Source organism: Bos grunniens, chromosome X (assembly GCF_055505025.1).
Source record: "Bos grunniens cultivar Pamir isolate PY7600 chromosome X, Bosgru_T2T1.0, whole genome shotgun sequence".
NCBI classification, from domain to species: domain Eukaryota; kingdom Metazoa; phylum Chordata; class Mammalia; order Artiodactyla; family Bovidae; genus Bos; species Bos grunniens.
In genome coordinates this window covers 43,195,354-43,218,226 of record NC_141194.1, presented here as the reverse complement: position 1 = coordinate 43,218,226, position 22,873 = coordinate 43,195,354, and the positions used below count along the sequence as shown (strand labels likewise).

The 22,873-nt window shown below is 42.7% G+C and overlaps 1 pseudogene; it reads right to left on the bottom strand.

The window, feature by feature from the left end:
• Window positions 1-3,481: 3,481 nt before the first annotated feature.
• Window positions 3,482-4,141, bottom strand: LOC147340224 (ferritin light chain pseudogene; annotated as a pseudogene).
• Window positions 4,142-22,873: the final 18,732 nt, after the last annotated feature.

Below are 22,873 nucleotides of genomic sequence, written 5' to 3'. Positions count from 1 at the left end.
AAGATTGAAGGCAGGAGGAGAAGGGGAAGACAGAGGATGAGATGGTTGGATGGCATCATCAACTCAATGGACATGAATTTGGGTAAACTCCGGGAGTTGGTGATGGACAGGGAGGCCTGGTGTGCTGTGGTTCATGGGGTTGCAAAGAGTTGGACATGACTGAGCAACTGAACTGAACTGAAAGTAACTCCATATCCATACATGGTGAGTTTCCTTATTCTTATTTTTCTCATATTTTTCTCCACTGAATATTTCATTGTATGGACGTATCATAATATAATTAACCAGTCATTTATTGGTGTCTTTTCCTGTTATAAACAATGTTGCAATGAATAAATTTGGACATGCATCGCTTTGCCTGTGTGCAAATGTATCTGAGGATAAGTGACTAGACACGGACTCACTGGGTCAAATGTTGGCAGGTGTTGTTGGCGCCTGGCCCTGATCTCTTTTATGGGACTGGTGTATCCATTTCTTAGCTGCTTCAGGTGTTGGCTTCTAAAAATCTCACCTGTGCTTCCTTTTTCTTTCTTAATGTTAACTGAATTTTATTTTTCTTGGCCACATGCAGGATGATCTTAGTTCCCTCACCACGGGATAGAACTCATATTCCCTGCAGTGGAAGTGCAGAATGTTAACCTCTGGACCACTGGGGAAGTCCCTCACATGTGCTTTCTTTTCTGGGGAACTGCTGTTGACTGACAGTTGCTACCAGGCCCACAGATGTCTTGGAAATTACAGGCTCTTCTGGGGCCAGCCCCTGGACAATGACTTACAGATGTGTGGTTATCACAAGCCAGTCTCCTTGTCTTTGGGCGGAATAGATTCTGTGGTACAATCACTCAAGAGCCTCTTGTGGGATGCAGCTGAGGCTAGACAGATCTTAAGCCATGTCTTGCCCTATCCCCTTCCCCCGCCATCCTGCATCCCTTACTCCTCTGAAGGTTTCTTCTGAGAACATTCCCTTAATAACTCATTTGTACAAGAATCCCTGTTTCAGCCTCTGTTTCTAGGGAGCCTAGACTAAGACAAATGTTATGTGCTCATCTAATTTTTTTGTTGTTAAATCACATTTTTTTAAATTAAGGTGAAATTCATGTAACATAAAATTTGTCATTTCAAAATATACAATTCATTTAGTGTATTCACAACATCTTTATTTCATTGGGTATAGTCCCAAACGACACTATACCCAGTAAGCCATCATATCCCTCAGCCCTTGACAACCAACCACTGTTTCTGTTTCTATGGATTCGACATTCTGAACATTTCATATAAATAAAATCATATAATCTGTGATCTCTTGGTGCACATGTAATTTTTAAAATAAATTTCATAGATATTGTTCAGTTGTCTCATAGAGGTTGCACCAATTTAGATTCATCCTAGCAATGTAAGAAAGTGTTAGGGAAAATTTTATCATCTTAATTGCTCATCAAGTATTAGTGAAAGAGTGAATATATGCTGTGTCTTATTTTGGTGTTAGTGTATTTGGAGTAGTGTGTGCATGCTAAGTCACTTCAGCCATGTCTGACTTTTTATGATGCTGTGGACTGTAGCCCACCAGTCTCCTCTATCTATGGAATTCTCCAGCCAAGAATACTGGAGTGGGTTGCCATGCCCTTCTCCAGGGGATCTTCCCCACCCATGGACTGAACCCGTGACTCTTAAGTCTCCTGCACTGGCAGGTGTGTTCTTTACCACTAGTGCCATCTTGGGCTTCTCTGATGGCTTGGTGGATAAAGAATCTCCCTGCAGTGCAGGAGACGCAGAAGAGGTGTGTTCAACCCCTGGGTCAGGAAGATCCCCTGGAGTAGGAAATGGCAAGCCACTCTGGTATTCTTGCCTGAAAAATCCCATGGACAGAAGACCCTGGAGGGATACAGTCCAAAGGGTTGCAAAGAGTTGGAGGTGACTGAGCCCGAGCACATCCTATTAGCGTATTTGGAGCTGTGTATCCCTACTTTTAAAAATATGTTTGTTTCCAGAGGAACTGGGACACCTGTCTGTGTAAAAGTTTGTTTCCATCTTGATGGCCATATGACCACTGATCTCATGGCCCTTCCATTTGCTATGGGTACCAGGGAGTGCTGAAAAGTAGATGATGGGGAGGGCCATGGCCAAAGGGAAAGGATAGGAAGGGTTAGTATTTTCTAGGATATAGGAAAATAAAAGGTCTCAATTTTTTTTAAATCAAAAAGCACAGAATACCTAGATGGGAGGGAAATATTTGGGATTCATAGGGAGATTCTGAGTCCAACTTTGACCAACGCTTTTAGAGGATATGTGGTCTAACCTACAATGTGGTTTGCATAAGCCAGAGGAAGCCTGCTGTGGGCTTTCAGGTCAGCACACTTGAGATCCAATCCCAGCTCCACTGCCTTCTAACTCTATGCCCTTATCTTTCTGAGTCTTGGTTTCATTTTCAGTAAAATAACAACAACAATAATACCTATCTTGCAAAGTTATTATGAAAATTCAGTGTGTTTGGTCCTGGGTGAGGTTATATAAAGAGTATTGAAAAGATAGTAGAAATTGTGGTTATTATTATCATTGAAGAGCTCTCCTCAATTATAATGAAAGGTTTCAGAACTACAAAATGTATTTAGTATAGAAGAAGCCCCAGGAGAAGGACTCTTGGGTCTACACTTTTCACATCATCCTATTCCAATTCTTTTAAAAAATTTTTATTTATTATTTATTTTTTTGGCTGCACAGCAAGTGGGATCTTAGTTCCTCAACCAGAAATTGAACTTGCATCCCCTGCAGTGGAAGTGCAGAGTCTTAACTACTGGACTACCAGGGAAGCCCCCCAATTCTTTTTCACTAATGAAGGTCCATACTCCCCTCTCACTGCCTTCATCTCCCACTTCATCCAGGGGCTGGCATAAACAGCCAATAAAAGAAAGCCAGAGTGCATGGGTGGCAGGGTTTTCTCTGCTGGTAAATGTTTGGGAACCCAATCACCTGTACTTAAGAGGAAAGGCTGACCACCTATATAGCAAGGGGTTTCAATGGTGGAGAGTTTTCCCATTTCCACTGAGAACAACATAAAAGAAAATGGAGATGCTGGAACAGAGAGGGTTAAGATGGACTTAAGCTAGCTCTTCAAAGACCCTCAGTGCTAGAAGTTTCCATTCTGTGAACACATTGCCTCTGGGTTTATTTGAGTGTACTCCAGCTTTATGCTTCAGTATTGGCTTTGTATTATCTAAGCCACCCAAAGGAATCCCCACACAGAATACAAAATGCACACATTATAGAATAAAGCCAAGGATTTTTTTTTTTTTCCCGCTGCACCTTGCAGTTTGCAGGATCTTAATTCCCTCACCAAGGATTGCACCTAGGCCACAGCAGGGAAAGCACTGAGTCCTAACCACTGAACCATCAGGGAAGTCCCAAGGATTACTTTTCATTTATTTTATTTTATTTTTTTTATGCTGCAAAAAGCTTTATTGTTTCCATTTGGTCCAAGGCTTGAGAGAGGGCTCCAGGGTGTTAAAAAGCTGCCTAGTGGCCGCAGAGAGGGGCTTCAGGCAGCCCTGATGTTAGGTGGGTTCTTCAATGGCCACTGGTCTCCAGAAGCTCCTAGTTGTGCTTGAGGGCGAGCCTTTCGAAGAGATACTCACTCAACCCAGCCTGCAGAGGTTGGTCAGGTGGTCACCCATCTTCTTGATGAGTTTCACTTCCTCATCTAGGAAGTGGTTCTCCAGGAAGTCACAGATGTGGGGTCTCCGCGGGCAGAAGCCAGGCCATGCAGATCCAACAGGGCTTGATTTAGGTTCTTCTCTATGAGAAGGGTGGCTTCCATAGCATCCTGGGTTTTACCCCACTCATCTTGAGATGGCTTCTGCCATCTCCAGGAAGAGGGGGCAGCCACCATACTGGTTTTGCAGTTTCAAGAGACGCTCCACGCCCTCGGGCTTCTCCTTGGTCAATTCACGAAAAAAGTGACCCACACCCTCCAGGGCCACATCGTCGCGGTCGAAATAGAAGCCCAGAGAGAGGTAGGTGTAGGAGGCCCGCAGTTGCATGTTAACCAGGCGGTTGACGGCGGCCTCCACCTCGGTAGAATAATTCTGACGAATCTGGGAGCTCATGATTGGTTGGTAATAATAGGGAGTTAAAAAATGGTGGCTGGTCCCGGTGATCGTGGACAGCTGAGTGACAGACTCCGGAGGTTGCGACTGGAAAAAAGGTTGGAGGGTGGTCAGAGGCTGAAGCAAGGGGCGTCCCTGGGTCTGTTCCGTCCAAGCACTGTTGAAGCAAGACACAGATCCGCAGGGCCGCTGAGCGCACTTTGGATTACTTTTTTAAAAACCCTCATTATGTTTAAAATAAATTTGGGGGTACATTTCAAATGCTCCTCTTTCATTATATTCCCCACTATTGTCCTGCTCATAAATGTTGATGTTGTATAATGAATAGGGTTGTGAACCACTTTATTTTGGCTTGTTTTGGTGGAATAAGGGGTGCTTTTTGAGAAACGAACATTGGAATATTTGTTTAAGAAAAGTTTATGCTGAAAGAATTTTCTTTGCTTTGGAAAAATAAGAAAGCCAGATCTGTTTTGAGCCTTTTATGTTAGGTAATAGGTTGAGAGTATGTCTTCACATCTTGTAAAATAATCATTGCATAAATTATTTATCCTTTTTTCCAGAATAAAGTACTTCTTGGTACCCACACTTGAGAGAACTTACAGATGCCAATTAGGGTGGAGTATGTTTTAGCTTTTTATTTTCTTTCTTCTGCAGTAGGGAAGGCAGATTGTGTAAAGGGCACTTGCTCCAGGATCTAGGCTGTCATGTTGCACAACTCCAAAAGACACTAGTAATTACATTATATCCTACGTGAATAGCTCCCCCTGGAACTCAACATGTAATGTAATGATGAGCCCTGGAATTGTGCACCGCTTAGTAAAGTCCACATTTTGCTTCCCAATGCCACTTTTGGAGTTTTGCCTCATCTCGTGTCTCTGGGAAGCATTGTCTACAGTCGAAGCTACAACAACTTGAGGTCAGTGTTGTCAGAGCAGAAGCTGGCAATCAAATCCAGCTTTAGATACTATCCTTCCTCTGAGCACCGCTGCTGTGTGGACATGACTAAGGCTCAGTCCCTCATGGTACTCACAGTACAGGGTGTGACCCTTCAAAGGCAGGAGATTTTGGTCCTCTGGTCTATGGATATGGTGACCACATTTTTTCAAACAAAAATCAGGACAAATGGTCTGGCAAAGGATTATTTATGGTCTGTGAATGTATTTTAAAGGAGTCTTATAAATAGCTTTTAGTGATTTATGTGACAAATCATTGTGTAGAAAAGAATGAAACTGTGAGATGAATGTCATCTCAGGAATTTTAATGTACACTTGCTACCTATAATATGAATAGCGACCATTTATTAAAGGGTTATTACTGAAGCTTCAAACTAAGTGCTTTACAGAAGTTATCTGATTTTCTTCTCAGGAGAACTCTAGTCGGTGGACACTATCAATCCATTGTATAGAAGGGATAACTGAAATCCTGAGATGAGAAGTAGCTTACCACAGTCATGTAGGTAGGAAGCGGTGGACCCAATTCTCTTCAATGATACAACACAACATTAGCTCTCCTATTTAATGAGGGCTTTTTACTCTTTATATGATGGCTTTATATGAGGGCTTTTTACTCTTCTATTTGGGTCTGGAATGTCACAGAAGACTGTAGTTCCATCAGGCCAAGAGATTTATAACTCTCCCCTGTTCGTGGAGAATAAGATATTCCTTATCTCCTCAATTTAGTTCAGGACAGTAAACATTTATTAAGTATCTACTTGATAAAGCCCACAGGATTAGTAGTTCCAGAATATAAAGACTAATAATACCAATATCACATTCTTCCTATGCTCAAGATGACTGGATTAGAAGGAAAAGGCAAGCACACAAATAACTTTAATATGAGGCCAACCATAATAAGTGAAATATTTGAGAAACTAATTGCTATGAGAGTTTCAGGAAGATAGAAATTATATCAGACTAGGGAAGATTCCTATAGGAATTGGCATTTAAGTAGGGCGCTGGAAGATTGTAGGGCTATCATGGTTACTATGGTTGTGTTACAATTTATCACCAAACTTAGTGGCATTAAACAATCATTTTACTCTGTCTTATGTTCAGGAATTCAGGAAGGTGTCAGCTGAGCAGTTCTTGCTTGGTGTCTCTTAAGTGGTTATGATCAGATGTGACTGGGGCTGCAGTCATCTAAAGCCTGGAGTGGCTGGATACTCAAGGTGGTGCACTTACTGGGCTGGCATTAATGCCATCTGTCAGTGAGAATGCAGCTGGGACCTCCACTGGGCTGCCACTGGGGTGCCTACACAGGGCCTCTGTAGCATGGTAGCCTCAGGCAGAAGTTGTGTGGACCAACCTTGGAAGTCACATTCTATTGATAATGAGCAAGTTACTATGGCCAGCTCAGATTTAAGGGAAGGGGTCATGGGCTCCATCTTTTGATGGGAAGAGGATCAAGGTCAAGTAGGGCTATCAAGTTGTCAAAGAGAATATGTAAACTGCCATAAGGGTGTGGTGAGTGGAGGTGCGGGCGAGGGGCCTTCTAGTCAGAGAGAACAGCAGAAGTAGGAAAGAGGTATGTTGAAGGAATGGCAAGTTGTCTTGTGTAGCTGGGGTGGGGAGGATAATGAATTGGGAGAGATAAATTTGAAAAAGTATTTTGGGTCCTGTCCACAGAGTACTTTATAAGCCAGAATGCTTAATCTGGATTTATTGAGAGGTAACCCAGTGATGACATTAGGAGCATGGCTTTGGAGTCAGGTAGAATTCTTTCTAGATCAACCCTTTACTAGCTGTGTGACCTTTGGTGAATTCCTTACCCTTCCAGAGACTCAGTGTTCTTAGCTGTGAAAGAAGAAAATTCTAATGTTGTTGCAGTTTTGCTTTATAAGATAGGAAGATGAATGTAAATCACTCCGTATATAACAAGGGTGACAATTGTTATTGCACTGATAATAATAAGGTAGCCTATGAGATTGTTGGGCTTCCCAGGTGGCACTAGTGGTAAAGAACTCACCTACCAATGCAGGAGATACAAGAGACACGGGTTTAATCCCTGGGTTGGGAAGATCCCCTAGAGAAGGGCTTGGCAACCCTCTCTAGTATTCTTGTCTGAAGAATCCCATGGACAGAGGACCCTGGCGGGCTACAGCCCATAGGGTCATAAAGTGTCAGACATGACTAAAGTGACTTAGCATGCACATGAGATTGTTTGAGGATAAAGTAATATGATTAAATTTGTTATTCAGAAAGATTCCATCAGGTAGCTCATAAGCCTGAAGTCAGGAAGACCAGTTGGGAAGATAAGATATTGAGCTGGTTAAGAAGCCATGAGAGCCTGAACCTGGGTGGTGATTGGGGAGGGCTTAGAATGACAGGATGTTGCGGAGACAGAGGTTTTATTTGCTGGCTTATGGACTACAGGGAGAGAGAGAGGGAGAATCTGACTTGGGTCAGAGGTCAGAGTGCAGGTCCTTCTAGTGGGGAGGCTGGAAAGATATCTTTGGTGACAACCTGGCTGTGGCCTCTCCTTAGCTCAGGGGTCTTTTGAATTGAGAGTAAGTGAAGCCAAACTCTGGCTTGCTAGGTGGCGCTAGTGGTAAAGAACCCACCTGCCAATGCAGGAGACATAAGAAATGTGGGGTTTGATTCCTGGGTTGGGAAGATCCCCTGGAGGAGGACATGGCAACCTACTCTACTCTGGTATTCTTGCCTGGAGAATCCCATGGACAGAGAAGCCTGGTGGGCTACAGTCCATGGGGTTGCAAGGAGTCAAACATGACTGAAGCAACTTAGCACGCACACACGTGAAGACAAACCAAGCCTCTGTATCCCAACACTGAGATTTAAATCTTGAGACAAGAGTTTTGGGTGAAGCAGAAAAGTGTTATTGCTATAAGGGGCCACAAAAGGCCAAGTGTTATTGTTATAAGGGGCCACAACAGGCTAATGCCCTCAAAACTGTGTGTCCTGCAACCCAGAGGGATGGGGTAGGGAGTAGGGTGGGAGGAGGGTTCAGGATGGGGGTCACATGTGCACCCGCGGATGAATCATGTCGATGTATGGCAAAAACCACCACAGTATTGTAAAGTAATTATCCTCAAATTAAAATAAATTAATTAATTTAAAAAATCAAAATAATTACATATAAACAAACAAACACTGTGTGTCCTGACCTGGGGAAGATAGTGAGGAGTTTTACAGTAATAGTTCAAGGAGGGCATGATCAGCTCATGGACATTCTTCTGATTGGTTGGTGGTGAGGTAAGCGGGAGTCAGCATCATCAGCCTTCTGGTTCCAACTGGTCTGGGGTCTGTGTGCTCCTGGGGCAGCATAAAGTTAACTTCTCCCATCTGGTGGGGGTTTCAGTATCTGCAAAACAGCTCAAAGATATTGTTACGTATATCCCTTGAGGGAGAAGACTCTTGAGAGACCCTTGGACTGCAAGGAGACCAAACCAGTCAACCCTAGAAGAAATCAGTCCTGAATATCCATTGAAAGGACTGGTGCTGAAGCTGAAGCTCCAATACTTTGGCCACCTGATGCGAAGAACTGACTCACTGGAAAAGACCCTGATGTGAATGATTGAAGGCGGGAAGAGAAGGGGACGACAGAGAATGAGTTGGTTGGATGGCATCACCAACTCGATGGAAATGAGTTTGAGCAAGCTCTGGGAGGTGGTGATGAACAGGGAAGCCTGGTGTGTTGCAGTCCATGGGGTCGCGGAGTCAGACACAGCTGAGTGACTGAACTGGACTGAGGGGAACCAGGATCCTGTCCAAGGCTGCACTATTGTTTCTTGACTGCTCCTCCCTTGTTTCCCATCCACCTCCCATCTCTCCCTAATTAGTATGTTCGAACAACTCAGGGAAGGTCCTGGAGGCTGAAGGAAGCCTATTTTCTGTAATCAAGAAAAGCAGAAAGGCTTTTGTGCCCGGGAACCGCACGGAGTCCTGCTCAGTAGCATTTCCTTCTTTCTAGGGATTGCCCTTGCTCTCCAAATAAAAGACGTGCCTTCAGCAAGGGTTCTAGAAGCAGAACCTGAGACAGAGAATCTTGGGCCAGTGGTTTACTGCGGGAGAGTTGTCAGGAGAAGAAAGAGTGCAGGAGAAGGATGGAGCAGAGGAAAACATTAAGAAATGAGATGGTCTCATCTGCCCACCAGCTTCAGCTGGACCCCACAGGAATCTCTGCAGCTTGACTGCCCCACACAGTTCACTGTGCCTTCAGGCAAGGGACCTGCCTTTTGTACTTCTCCTGCAGCAGTCAATCAGGGCTGCCTGGGGGTGATGGGGTAAGGTGTAATCTTCCTTTCCAGATGGTTCCATTCAGCCAAGAGCAATTCTCTGGAGAAGGGGGCAGTTGTGAGCTCTCAGCCACCACTGTTCCCTGCAGCTGGGGAACTGGTGTACCGGCCCAGAAAAGGGGATGTGGGCGAGGCACCACCAGTGTCCATTTTAAGGGTCAGTGTTGTGATCGGTCTGCTTAACATCTTTCCCCAGCCAGGGAACCGGTGCAACTGAACTTCTGGTCTGTGTGCATAAATGCCTTTAGGCTGTGAGCTGTGGTAATTACTAACAGGCTAGTGTTTGAAAGTGAAAGTGTTAGTCGCTCAGTCATGTCCCACTCTTTGTGATCCCATGGACTATAGCCTGCCAGGCTCCTCTGTCCATGGGGATACTCCAGGCAAGAATACTGGAGTGGATAGCCATTCCCTTCTCCAGGGAATCTTCCTGACCCAGGGATCGAACCCAGGTCTCCTGCACTGCAGGCAGATTCTTTACTGTCTGAGCCTTCAGGGAAGCCCCTAGTGTTTGGGAGATCTTGTTTTCTTGTTAGGGCATCCCAGGTGGCTCTAGTGGTGAAGAAACTGCCAATGCAAGAGACATAAGAGATGTGGGTTTGATCCCTGGGTAGGGGAGATCCCCTGGGGGAAAGCGTGGCAACCCACTCCAGTATTCTTGCCTGGGAAATCCCACGGACAGAGAAGCCTGGTGGACTACAGTCCATGGGGTTGCAGAGTGAGACATGACCGAAGCAACTTAGCACACAAGCATGTTTTCTTGTTAAAGGATCCTAGGATATGGCATTGTGCACATGTGGACTGCTGAAATGGAGGCCAGAAGGAAGTCCATAGAGCTTTTGACCTACAGAGAGACAGAGAAAGAGAGAGATGAATAGGAAAAGCAAGACAGACCCACAGGACAGGTAGCACACAGAGATGTGCCTCACATCATATTTACTGAAGACCCCCCTCCCATGATTTATGTACTTCTCAAAGGACCCAGTTGGTGCTATTTATTTCATCTCTGGCTCTGTGATCTTCTGTTCCATGCACGCTGGATTTGATTGAGATTAGACAAATTACTGTTTCTTTGAAAAAGGAAACTTCTGAAGCAATCGCTAAATGTCACACATGATAAATTTAATTTCTCACATAGGTACTATTTACTTCTTTAAAGTCGGTATAAATGATTAAATGGGAATAGCTTATATAACTCAAAGCAAACACATACACACATACCAAAACTTTAGATGAATGGCTTGGCTGCCTGCCACCAGAAATCTATTTCCCTTTTATTATTTGAAGCAAACACAAAATTAAATCAACACCATCAAGGGTTTGCCCACTTGGAAAGGATATTGCATTCCAGAGCGGTCCAAAGGTCACACTACTCATGACAATTATATATTGTTTTCTCTAAAGTCCACTGAAAGATAATAATTATTTTCTTCCTCCATACCAGCTTTCCAGCACTCCTTTTTCTTCTGAAAGGGAGAAGCACATCTCTTGTGCATTTTGCAAACTATCCCTCTTTGGGTAATCCTCCTACTGCTAAGCCTATCTATTTGCTGCTGTGGTTCTACCATGTTTTGTCATTGCAGCCTGAATGGACTGAGGCATCCTTGATTTCAGAAGTAGAGAAGACACTCATGAAAACCATTCAGACTATCGCCATTCCTATACTGGACAGATAACTACATAAGAATGAGCTGCTGGAGGTCAGAGGTTATGTTTTGACCAGATGACCACAAATAAATGGTTTCTAAATATGTGTTGGATGCCATCCCATTGAGTGAGTTAATAAGTCCTAAAATTAAATGCTAGTGGAGTTTCTCACTTCTGTCAAAATTAATACTCAAGATGCTCCCATGTATATATGTTCTGTATGTATTTAAAACCTACAGAGTCACCCTCTGTTATCTGAAGTGCAGTGAAAAAATGAAGATTCAGGAAATCCTGACTTGCAATGATAGATTTTTAACCCATGTTTGAGCTTCAGTTTCTGTATTTCTAAAGTGATAATTGTTGTCACACAGAATCTCTGGGAGTGTTTAAGGAGATATAAATGAAAAGAAATTTTGTAAACTTCTGAGTGATGTTCAAATATTGGAAACTAGGAGACTTTAAAGGATTATACATTTAAAGTATCTTTTATACCATCATATAAGAAATATATTGGAGAAGGCAATGGCACCCCACTCCAGTACTCTTGCCTGGAAAATCCCAAGGATGGAGGAGCCTGTAGGCTACAGTGGATGGGGTCGCTAAGAGTCGGGCACGACTGAGCGACTTCACTTTCACTTTTCACTTTCATGCATTGGAGAAGGAAATGGCAACCCACTCCAGTGTTCTTGCCTGGAGAATCCCAGGGACAGAGGAGCCTAGTGGGCTGCCATCTATGGGGTCGCACAGAGTTGGACACTACTGAAGTGACTTAGCAGTAACAGCAGCATAGGAAATATATACTTGTAACAAAAATATAGCAAAGTAAACAAAAAGGAAGGGGGAAACAACGATAGAATTTAAGTGTTTATTAGATTAAAAGTGATACGACTTTGAGTGGGATGATATAGCCGATTGAGTGGAGGCACCTCAAAAGATATGTCTGAGTCCTAGCCCCTGGTTCCTTGAATGTGATCTTATTTGGAAAAAGAGTCTTTGCATATATAGTTAAGTAAACGATTTTAAGATGACATTGTTCTAGATTAACTGGGTGGGTTCTAAGTCCAAAGACAAGCATCTCTATTAGAAGAGAAATAGTGGGAAAATATAAGGGAAGGCCACGTGAATATGGAGGCAGAGATTGGAGTGATGTGTCTATAAGCCAAGGAATGCTAGTAGCCACCAGAAGCTGGAAGAGGCAAGGAAGGAGTTTTTCCTGGAAACTTTAGATGGAGCATGACCCTACTAACACTTTGATTTCAGACTTCTGGCCTCTGAAACTGTGAGATAATACCTTTTTATTGCTATAAGCCACTCAGTTCATGGTAATTCATCCTGTCACCCTAGGAAACTAATAGCGATGCTCACCATAAAGAAAGCCCTATGAATTTCATCATGTCAGAGAGTGAGCAGAGCATTGAAAGACAAAGGAAGCATGTGCTGACAATCTACAGTGCATGGTTTGTTTTTTTAATGAAAAAGCTTATTTTCTGCCCATTTTAAAGGAGAATAGTCACTTTAAATGAATCAAAAGAAAACAGCAATAAAAATTATAATAAAGGCAAGTTAGGAGTAGGTTGAGAAGCAAAGTAATCACAGCAAATAATAAGATTAAGTCAGTTGAGTGGCCTTAACTTGTATTAAGGAAAGATTTTTGGCATAGAATTAAGTAGGTGAGCATTTCCTCTTTGAAGTGGAACATGGGAATAAAAGAAGAAAGGGATTAGGAATGCAAACAGTTAAGGAATAGAGGACAAAAACCCAATAATTCAGAATTTATTCCACCTTTGGCTCAGACTTTGTTCTTTTTCTTTCAATTTTATATTTATGTGCTCAGTTGCTTCAGTATTGTCCAACTGTTTGTGACCCTATGGACTGTAGCCCGCCAGCCTCCTCTGTCCATGGGATTTCCCAGGCAAGAATACTGGAGTGGGTTGCCATGCCCTCCTCCAGGGGATCTTCCCAACCCAAGGATCAAAGCCATGTCTCCTGTGTCTCCTGCATTGCAGGCGGATTCTTTACCCACTGAGTCATCAGGGAATTTAAACATTCTGATAAAGAAATTGATTCTTATCAAGTAAAGTTGGAAAAAATTCACTGTTTGATTTGGGTGAGTCTAGGCAAAGGAAATCCTCAGCTATTTGAGCAATCTTATTGTAGTACCTCAGAGAAGGCAATGACACCCCACTCCAGTACTCTTGCCTGGAAACTCCCATGGACAGAGGAGCCTGGTGGGCTGCAGTCCATGGGGTTGTGAAGAGTCGGACATGACTGAATGACTTCACTTTCACTTTTCACTTTCATGCATTGGAGAAGGAAATGGCAACCCACTCCAGTGTTCTTGCCTGGAGAATCCCAGGGACGGCAGAGCCTGGTGGGCTGCCGTCTATGGGGGTGCACAGAGTCGGACACGACTAAAGTGACTTAGCAGCAGCAGCAGCATTGTAGTACCTAGCACCTACAGCTCAACCAGTAGAAACCCAAACTTATAATATGGATTTTTCCCTGTTCTGAGACTAATCTCTTGGCCAGAGGATATTTAAAAGAAGTCCTGCCCAAAGGCAAAAGTCATATTAAAGTCTGCCTGATTTCTATTTTATTAATCCTCAGTCCTCAATGTCTTCTTTTGTATTCACTTGGTACCTTATTATGGTTGTTTTGTTCTTCAAAAGAATAATAAGCACTGATTACCTCTTAGGCACTTATGTTTTCATAGATACAATTTGATCTTCATGATTATCTTGGGATCTTGATAATCTTGATTTTCAAGAAAATCCCTATTGTATACTCTCAGAAACCAAGAAACTGTGACATTGGAGGTACATTGTGGTGAGTGAAAGTCAAATGGACTTGGATTAGATTTCTGGCTTCATGTCCAGAAATAAGCTGCATGACTTTGGACAGATAAGTTATATAACCTCTCTAGGCCTCAGGGTTCTCACATGTAAAATGGGTCACACTCCATTTTATTGTGTTCTAAGCAGCCTTTTGTTTTCACTTCTAATTTTAATGTATGAAATGGAAGTGTATCTTATAACTGCTATCTTATATTTTTCACCCTATAAAACTGCTATTAAATTGATCATGTCTTATTATTGATGGGCTTTCCAGGTGGCTCAACAGTAAAGAATCTGTGTGCCAATGCAGGATTCCTGAGTCGGGAAGATCCCCTGGAGAAGGAAATGGCAACACACTCCATTATTCTCCCCTGGAGAATTACATGGACAGAGGAGCCTGGTGGGCTACAGTCCATAGGGTCGCAAAAGAGTTGGGATAGCATTTGAAGGATTTAGTAATGCATACCCTCCAGAGTTCTTAGAAAGCCTGAAGATTATGTATGTAAAGTGCTTGGTACTGACTCAGAGCTTAAGAAATGTTGGTTTTTATTATTTAAGCAACTTGACCATAGACTGTATTACTAGTAAGTGGCAAAACCTAGATTGGAACCAAGTTTGTAACAGTAGTTATGAGCTTCTTCGTTTCTAGTCCAAAATTCTAGCCCAAAATAGTGAGGGAACCAGCTCATTAAACCAGCTCATTACATTAGCTTCAAGTCTGCCCACCATATTATGGTCCACACTCCCTGATTCTCATAACTTTGCCTGTTCTTCTTAATTCCTAATATCTTCACCAGGCATAAATTATGTTGATCCATCAACATTTAAAATTTGAAATTGTAATCTTTAAATCAATGTACACAGGACTTGCATAATTATAATATTAAATGATTATATTAATAATTAAATGATTATATTGTTGTATTAAATTGTCATATTCTCTTCTGAATGCTGAGCTTCTAGGATAATAAGAACTAGGTGATAAATAAAATAGGCTAAAAGGCAAATAGAAAGATAAATCTTAAAATTATTGAGATGAAGTTTAGCCTGAAGCCTATTCCAATGTTCCCTTTTTGTGTTTCTGCTTTTCCTCCCAGAGGGAATCAACAATTCATCACTGCACTTGTGATAAGTGTCCATGTTCCTCTACTCACTGAAAGTGACTCTGAGCTGAGGAGGGGAGGGGAGCCAAGACTCGCAAGTACAAAGTTGTTGTAGTAGACATTTATTGTTGTTATTATTATTATCAATTGCCTGCCCAGCATCCAGTCTTTCTTCTTTTCCATTGGAGAAACTCTGTCCCCCCTCAGTCCTTGTGATTTGTTACAAGTAGGATTCATCTTACGGGTGATTGAGAAACCGAGGCCTAGACGATCAGCATATTTTATCCCTTTGGCCACTACATTTGGTTCAGGGATGAGCAATTTTTTTTAACCTAATCTAGTTTGAGTTTTAACTTTCTAATACTTTTAGTTGAAAGAGTCCCTCTTCACTAACATAATTGGGAATCAAGACCAATTGGTATTCGGGAACACACCCAGTAGCTGCAGGCCAACATTGGAAATAAAGTCTTATGAGGGCTAAACTAAACCCAATGAGGAATTGATGGGGAGAATTTTCAGGGTCCCCTGGCACCATCAAGGAAGAGGTTTGTTCTGATAGACTGACCCAAGTATAAAATAAGCCAGGCAGGTATTTTTATTAGCAGTGAGGTGATCAGTTCAGTTCAGTTCAGTCGCTTAGTTGTGTCCGACTCCTTGCGATCCCATGAATCGCAGCACGCCAGGCCTCCCTGTCCATCACCAACTCCCGGAGTTCACTCAGACTCACGTCCATCGAGTCAGTGATGCCATCCAGCCATCTCATCCTCTGTTGTCCCCTTCTCCTCCTGCCCCCAATCTCTCCCAGCCTCAGAGTCTTTTCCAATGAGTCAACTCTTCACATGAGGTGGCCAAAGTACTAGAGTTTCAGCTTTAGCATCATTCCTTCCAAAGAAATCCCAGGGCTGATCTCCTTCAGAATGGACTGGTTGGATCTCCTTGCAGTCCAAGGGACTCTCAAGAGTCTTCTCCAACACCACAGTTCAAAAGCATCAATTCTTCAGCGCTCAGCCTTCTTCACAGTCCAACACTCACATCCATACATGACCACTGGAAAAACCATAGCCTTGACTAGACGAACCTTTGTAGGCAAAGTAATGTCTCTGCTTTTGAATATGCTGTCTAGGTTGGTCATAACTTTCCTTCAAAGGAGTAAGCGTTTTTTTAATTTCATGGCTGCAGTCACCATCTGCAGGGATTTTGGAGCCCCCAAAAATAAAGTCTGACACTGTTTCTACTGTTTCCCCATCTATTTCCCATGAAGTGATGGGACCGGATGCCATGATCTTTGTTTTCTGAATGTTGAGCTTTAAGCCAACTTTCTCACTCTCCTCTTTCACTTTCATCAAGAGGCTTTTGAGTTCCTCTTCACTTTCTGCCATAAGGGTGGTGTCATCTGCATATCTGAGGTTATTGATATTTCTCCCAGCAATCTTGATTCCAGCTTGTGCTTCTTCCAGCCCAGCGTTTCTCATGATGTACTCTGCATATAAGTTCAATAAGCAGGGTGACAATATACAGCCTTGACATACTCCTTTTCCTATTTGGAACCAGTCTGTTGTTCCATGTCCAGTTCTAACTGTTGCTTCCTGACCTGCATACAGATTTCTCAAGAGGCAGGTCAGCTGGTCTGGTATTCCTATCTCTTTCAGAATTTTCCACAGTTTGTTGTGATCCACACAGTCAAAGGCTTTGGCATAGTCAATAAAGCAGAAATAGATGTTTTTCTGGAACTCTCTTGCTTTTTCCATGATCCAGCGGATGTTGGCAATTTGATCTCTGGTTCCTCTGCCTTTTCTAAAACCAGCTTGAACATCAAGAAGTTCACGGTTCACGTATTGCTGAAGCCTGGCTTGGAGAATTTTGAGCATTACTTTACTAGCATGTGAGATGAGTGCAACTGTGCAGTAGTTTGATCAAGGTCCCATAAATCAATAACCTTTATTTAAACCACACAGATCCGTCTTCTTGAATCCAGTGTTTGCCAACCAGTCATTTGGACTTAATTTAGCCTTTCTTTTCTGGGAAGGGAGAACATATAGCAAGTGACACCCTGCTCTGGGAGGTATTTGGTAGGGTAGTGTGCAGGAATAAATGCATGGTCTGGTTTACAAGCGAACCTTCTGTGAATCTGATTGTTATAAGCCAGTTCAACTGGTGAGCTCAACCTTGGATGATTTAACTTGTTTGAATTTCTGAACCTGCACATTTGAAAATCCCATGCAAAACAGGAATGTCTAGTGGCAAGCAAAAAATCCCCTTAAAGTTTGCCTAAAAATAGCAGATCTAAGAATTATTTTTGTTGTCTTCTCTTGAGGGAGGAATGGGCTTGGTGTTTGTTCTTTGAAAAGTGTTTCACTCATCTAAGGTCCTGGATACATGGTGTGGGCCGACAGTGGGGGTTTGGGAGCTGACTGATTTATTTACTTTTTCCCAAGACCTCAGCCACTAGACAGTGATCCTTTGTGTGGCTGCTGAGATGTCAGTTATGAAAAATAGCCATCCCAGCCCTGGTAAGACGTTCTAAGATCTTACCTGATAAAGTGATTCACTCTTTCAGAAAGTTTGTATCGGTGACTACCCTGGTAAGACATGAGGTTTTAGAAAGAGGTAGAATGTTGAATCTCTAATTTGTTTTACAGTAGAGCTTGTTGCAGCATCTTCAAGATAAAAAATGCCATTTAGAAGACATTTCTCTTCATTAAGAAGACGATATTCCTATGCAATTTGGAAATACTAAGCTATTCATAGACTTGCTCATATTTTTGCTTATTAAGTACAACAAACGCTTTAATATTTACCATGTACATAGCATGGGTTAAGTAAATTTTCCTTTTTACACAACCTAAGTGCAAGATACCGTCAAAGTAATTTCATAATCATTTCATAAGCCAGATAAAGGCACTTACCATAAAGGTTGTAATGTTTTTTAAATGTCAGAGCAGAAACTGAACAATTATAAGAGGGCACATTTTATTAATTTATCATTCTTACTATGACATTAACTTCCTTCCTCCAAATTGCTCATTTGACATTTTTCCAATCTGGACTGTGTGAACTTCACAATGAACATTGCTTTAGTTTTTCTTCTTCCTTTTTTCAGTTTTTTTTTTTTAAACCATACCAAGTATAAATACTTTCTTATCATAAAAAGTTTTCAAATGATAAAAAAGCAAATAACCCCTATTATTCCTACCCAATTTTACACCCCTTTCCGGAAGTTACACTGGTAACTATTTAGTGTATCTACTTTCTGCCCCTTCTTTATGCATTTATGAAAAAATATGTGCATATATCAGTGTATTTTATTTTTGGCATATGTGTTTATAAATTGGATCGTAGTGTATGTATTGCTCTGTAACTTGCCTTTTTCCCTCAACAGGCTGTATTAGATAGGCATTTTTCCCTATCAGCTCACATGGATTTATTCATACAATCATTCAACAAATATCTATTGAGCACTACTGTGGATTTTATTGCTGTTCAGCAAATATGCACGCTCCTTTCCCGAACTCCTCAGGGGAGCAGTCTATTCCCCTGTCCCATTGATGCAGAGCTTGCTCATATGACTTACTTAGGTCGATGGAATGTGGATGATAAGAAGTGACAGCATGCCAGATCCTACGAGATGCTTTTAGAGGCATTGCAAGTTCTTGTAGCCTTCTTGAGCTCCTACCTTCCAGTAAAAGAATAATACATTTCCCATGTTCTTCAGTTTGGTCTCTGGCACAGGAAGATACTGGGAGCAAATATGAACCCAGGCCACAGCTTGAAACAGAGTTAATATAGCTGACTATAGGTGCTCAGTCATGTCCAACTCTTCGCAGCCCTATGGGCTGTAGCCTGCCAGGCTCCTCTGTCCCTGGAATTTTCCAAGCAAGAATACTGGAGTGAGTTGCCACTTCCTACTCCAGGGAATCTTCCTGACCCAGGGATCAACCTGCATCTCTTGCTTCTCTTGCATTGGTAGACAGATTCTTTACCACTAGGGCCACCTGGGAAGCCCTGTAGAACCTTAAGCAATACATAAACATTTGTTGCCATAAGTCACTGAGATTTGGACTTTTTATAACTCAGCCCAATCACTGCAAAATCTGACTGATACAAGTACTTGCTATTTGCCAGGTATTTCTCTGGATGCTGGGAAAACAAAAATCCCTGCCTACATGGACTTTACATTGAAAAGCTGGTTAGTATAGCAAGTCCCTTACATATGAAGGAGTTCTGTTCTGAGAGTGCGTTCTTAAGTCCAATCTGTTCATAAGTCTAACAGTTAGCTGAGGCGCCCAGCTAACACAATCAGCTATATATCGCTGCTTTTACGCTTGCTTCAGGGCATCCTGGACTTGAAATATAGGTGCTATATTACTGTCCTCTACACAGTACTGTACAGTAAAGTACACTAAAGAACATCCACTTGCAGAGGATGCATGCGTGTGACAGTGTACCCCATACATGCGAACTCACTTACGTGATTGGACAGGTGAATGCACGTTCGTATTTCTGAAAGTTCACAACTTGAAGGTTCGTCTGTAGGGGACTTACTCTATTCCATGGAATGGTTGAACCAGGGTAGTAGGCCTTTTTCAGTCTTATAGGCCTTTTGTAAAAAGTGCGTAGCATGCAATGTCTGTGCATCCTCAACAGTTCTGCCGTCCCCATGCCCTCCTTGCCATCACTACTGCCACCTGGTTGTTCCTCCCCTCTTGACCTTCCGCCTTGACTACGGAAGAACCCATGGCTCTCCTTTAGGTCCGGCCCATTCTCAGATGTCTCAGGCATTATGATAAGTGCATTTTCTGGCCATGACCTTGCCTCATGCAGAACTCAGAAACCCTATTTCCTGCTTTCCAAAACACAAAGTCTGGCTTTCAATGTTCACCCCCTCTCAACTTTGCAACTGCATTCTTTCCTTAGTCCTGCACCCTCATGTTTTGTCAGGGCAGCCTGCTTACTGCCCAGGGCATGCATCTTGTAGTGAACTTTGTGGTGAGTCATTCAGAATTTCCCTTCAAGACTGGGGTACCCCCTTCCCCAGCCACCGGGAGTGTTGGTGGATGATGGTTCCCATGTTGTCCCTCAGATGAAGAGACTCATGTCATCCGAGGTTCATATTCCTTTCCCAGGGACAGTCTACATCCAATAAATGGTCAAAAGTGGGGAGAGGATGCTATAAAGACCCATCCCCCTTGTTGCAAGGCAAGGCAACTCTGAAATGTCATTCAAGTTTCAGAACAATCCATGACATTGACTCAGGCCTTTTTTATGTGTGACTATACTGGAGCCTTGGGCTTCCTAGGTGGCCCAGTGGTAAAGAATCTGCCTGTCAATGCAGGAGACGCAGATTTGATCCCTGGGTCAGGAAAATCCCCTGGAGGAGGAAATGGCAAACCACTCCAGTATTTTTGCCTGGAAAATCCCATGGACTACAGTCCATGGGGTTGCAAAGAGTCAGACACAACTAAATAACAACAGCATATTGCAGCCCAACACCTTCCTTTACCTAATCCTACTTCCTTGACTCCATAGGATACTCCATAACACATTTTCAGAATGCTAAACTACATCCCAGATTCTGCATCCTGGGAAACCTGACATAACATACACCCTGTAGGTCCTTGGACCTTTCCCATACTTTGGGACCTTTGATCACATTATTCTCTTCGCCTAGAACACCCTTCCTAAAATCCTCAGCTAGTTAAAACTACCCAGACTTCATGGCCTCCTCGTCATGTCATCTATTCCAGGTAGCTTTTCCTGACTGTTGAAGCCAGAAGCCCTTGGTCTTCCATTGAAAGGCCACCAGCAATGTTCTTTTCATCCTTCTGTTATGGTGCTATGGGAGCTGGCAGGTTTTCAGGGAAAAACTTGGACTTCGGAGTCAACCTGACTGGGATTCCTTTACTTACTACCTGTCTAACCATGAACTCCTTCGTTTTTCTCATCAATAAAATAAGAAAAAAAGACTACCTCATAAGATTGTTGTTGGCGTTAAACGGAATAAGGCAGATAAAGTGCCTGGTGCATAGGAGATGACCAAGTGTGAGGTCTTCCCATGTTCTCTTTTCTTCTTCCCTTTATCGTATCTTGCATCGACATTGATTATGCCCATCATTGTCATTTGTGGACTTGTCTCATCTGCCTGTGGGCTTGCTAGGGGCTGGAATATGCCTTGCTTATCTTTGCATTCACACACTGTTTAGCACAAAGAGCTTCACAAACGTTGTTGAACTGAATGCCACTTCTGGGCAAACATTTCAGGTTGGATTTTGGAACCAAGAATTTCCATGTTGTATCCCAGAATTGATCACACAAATAAGGTAGTCCAGAATTTATATGTATGGGTTCTCAATAGGAACAATAGCTGCCGAGAGTTCTGCCAGCCCTTCGGTTGGCCCTGTCTCTCACAGCAAGCATCATATGAGAAGCCAAACCTCAAACAAAGGTGGTTTTTGAGAGTCTTGACTCAGATAACAGCTAAGGAATTTCGAGGCAAACCATACATTTCAAGGCAAACCATAGTCATTCCTATGACTAACATTTCTTTCAGTCTAATTTTTTTAATGACCACAGTTGAGAATTCTAAAATAATTTTAAAGGTGAGCTCCAGAACAAGAAGTGACCAAATTAGCAAGCATCTAGCATGGCAGTTTAGTCGCTAAGTCATGTCCGACTCTTTGTGACCACACTGACTGTAGCCCACCAGGATCCTCTGTCTATGGGATTTGCCAGGCAAGAATACTGGAGTGGGTTACCATTTCCTCCTCCAGGGATCAAACCTGTGTCTCTTGCATCTCCTGCACTGGCATGCAGTTTCTTTTCCACTGAGCCACCAGGGAAGCCGGTCTAAAGCTAGATGACCCTTCAAAGTTGTCCCCAGTTGGGCTAAGGTGATCAGGCTTTTATACCCTTTTCTCAGTCAGTCACTGTATGTGAGTTGTCCCAAGATTAGTGTGATTTTGGATGAGGTGGTTCTCTGCAGCTGTGGCAGAGCCTAAAGGGGCTGAGGGTTGTTTGCTCACTGCACTCACACAGCTAGGGTTAAGTCCTTCCTTGTAGGGGGACTGGGAAGTGCAACACAATATTCTTAGCCCTTTGTGCCCTACCCCTGTCCCCCATTCCCTCTCCTGTCATCTCTTTATGTCCCCACAATAGGGCTTCCCTGCTGGTCCAGTGGCTAAGGGGGCCTGGGTTCAGTTCCTGGTCAGGGAACTAGATCCCATATGCTGCAAATAAGAGTTTGCAGGCAGCAATTAAAGATCCTGCATGCTGCATCTAAGACCTGGTACAAACAAAAAATAAAAAAAAGATATACCCCTGAAGCAATAAAGTGCTTGAAGTAGCCATGCCTTTACTCATGCTACATTTTCTCTTAGAATGTTGCTCCTCTTCTTTCTTGTACTAACTTTCATTCATTCTTTAAGATGAATCTCTGGGCATTATCTCCACTAAGATGTTTTTCTGGACTCCTCAAAACATGATGAGATGTTTCTCCATAGCATTTACCAACTATTCCTCATTCATACTTCTTTGCTGTGCTGTTGCTGTGTGTCTATTTATGTGTCTGCCTCTCATTCCAAACTGGGAGCCCGATTCAAGGCCCAGCACCTGGGAATGTCTGACTCTGATAACAGGGGTTCTATTCATGTATGTTAAATGAATGGTTGGGGAGAAAAACGATAGTGCTGGTATGTGAGTGTGTAGTCCTATTGGTTAAGAAATTACCAAGTAGGTCAGTGATAACATCATGTGTGTTTATTCAGACTATTACACTTGCAATAAACAGTCTCTTAAATCCTCTGAATCCTCTTGCATTTGGCTGGCTGACTGTTTTGCAAAATGAACAGCAGATCTAGTGCTTTCTGAGCTGCTATTTCCCAACCTACCAGTTGGTACATTTTGATGGGTCACGAAGATGCTCTTGATGTGTCACAATACCCT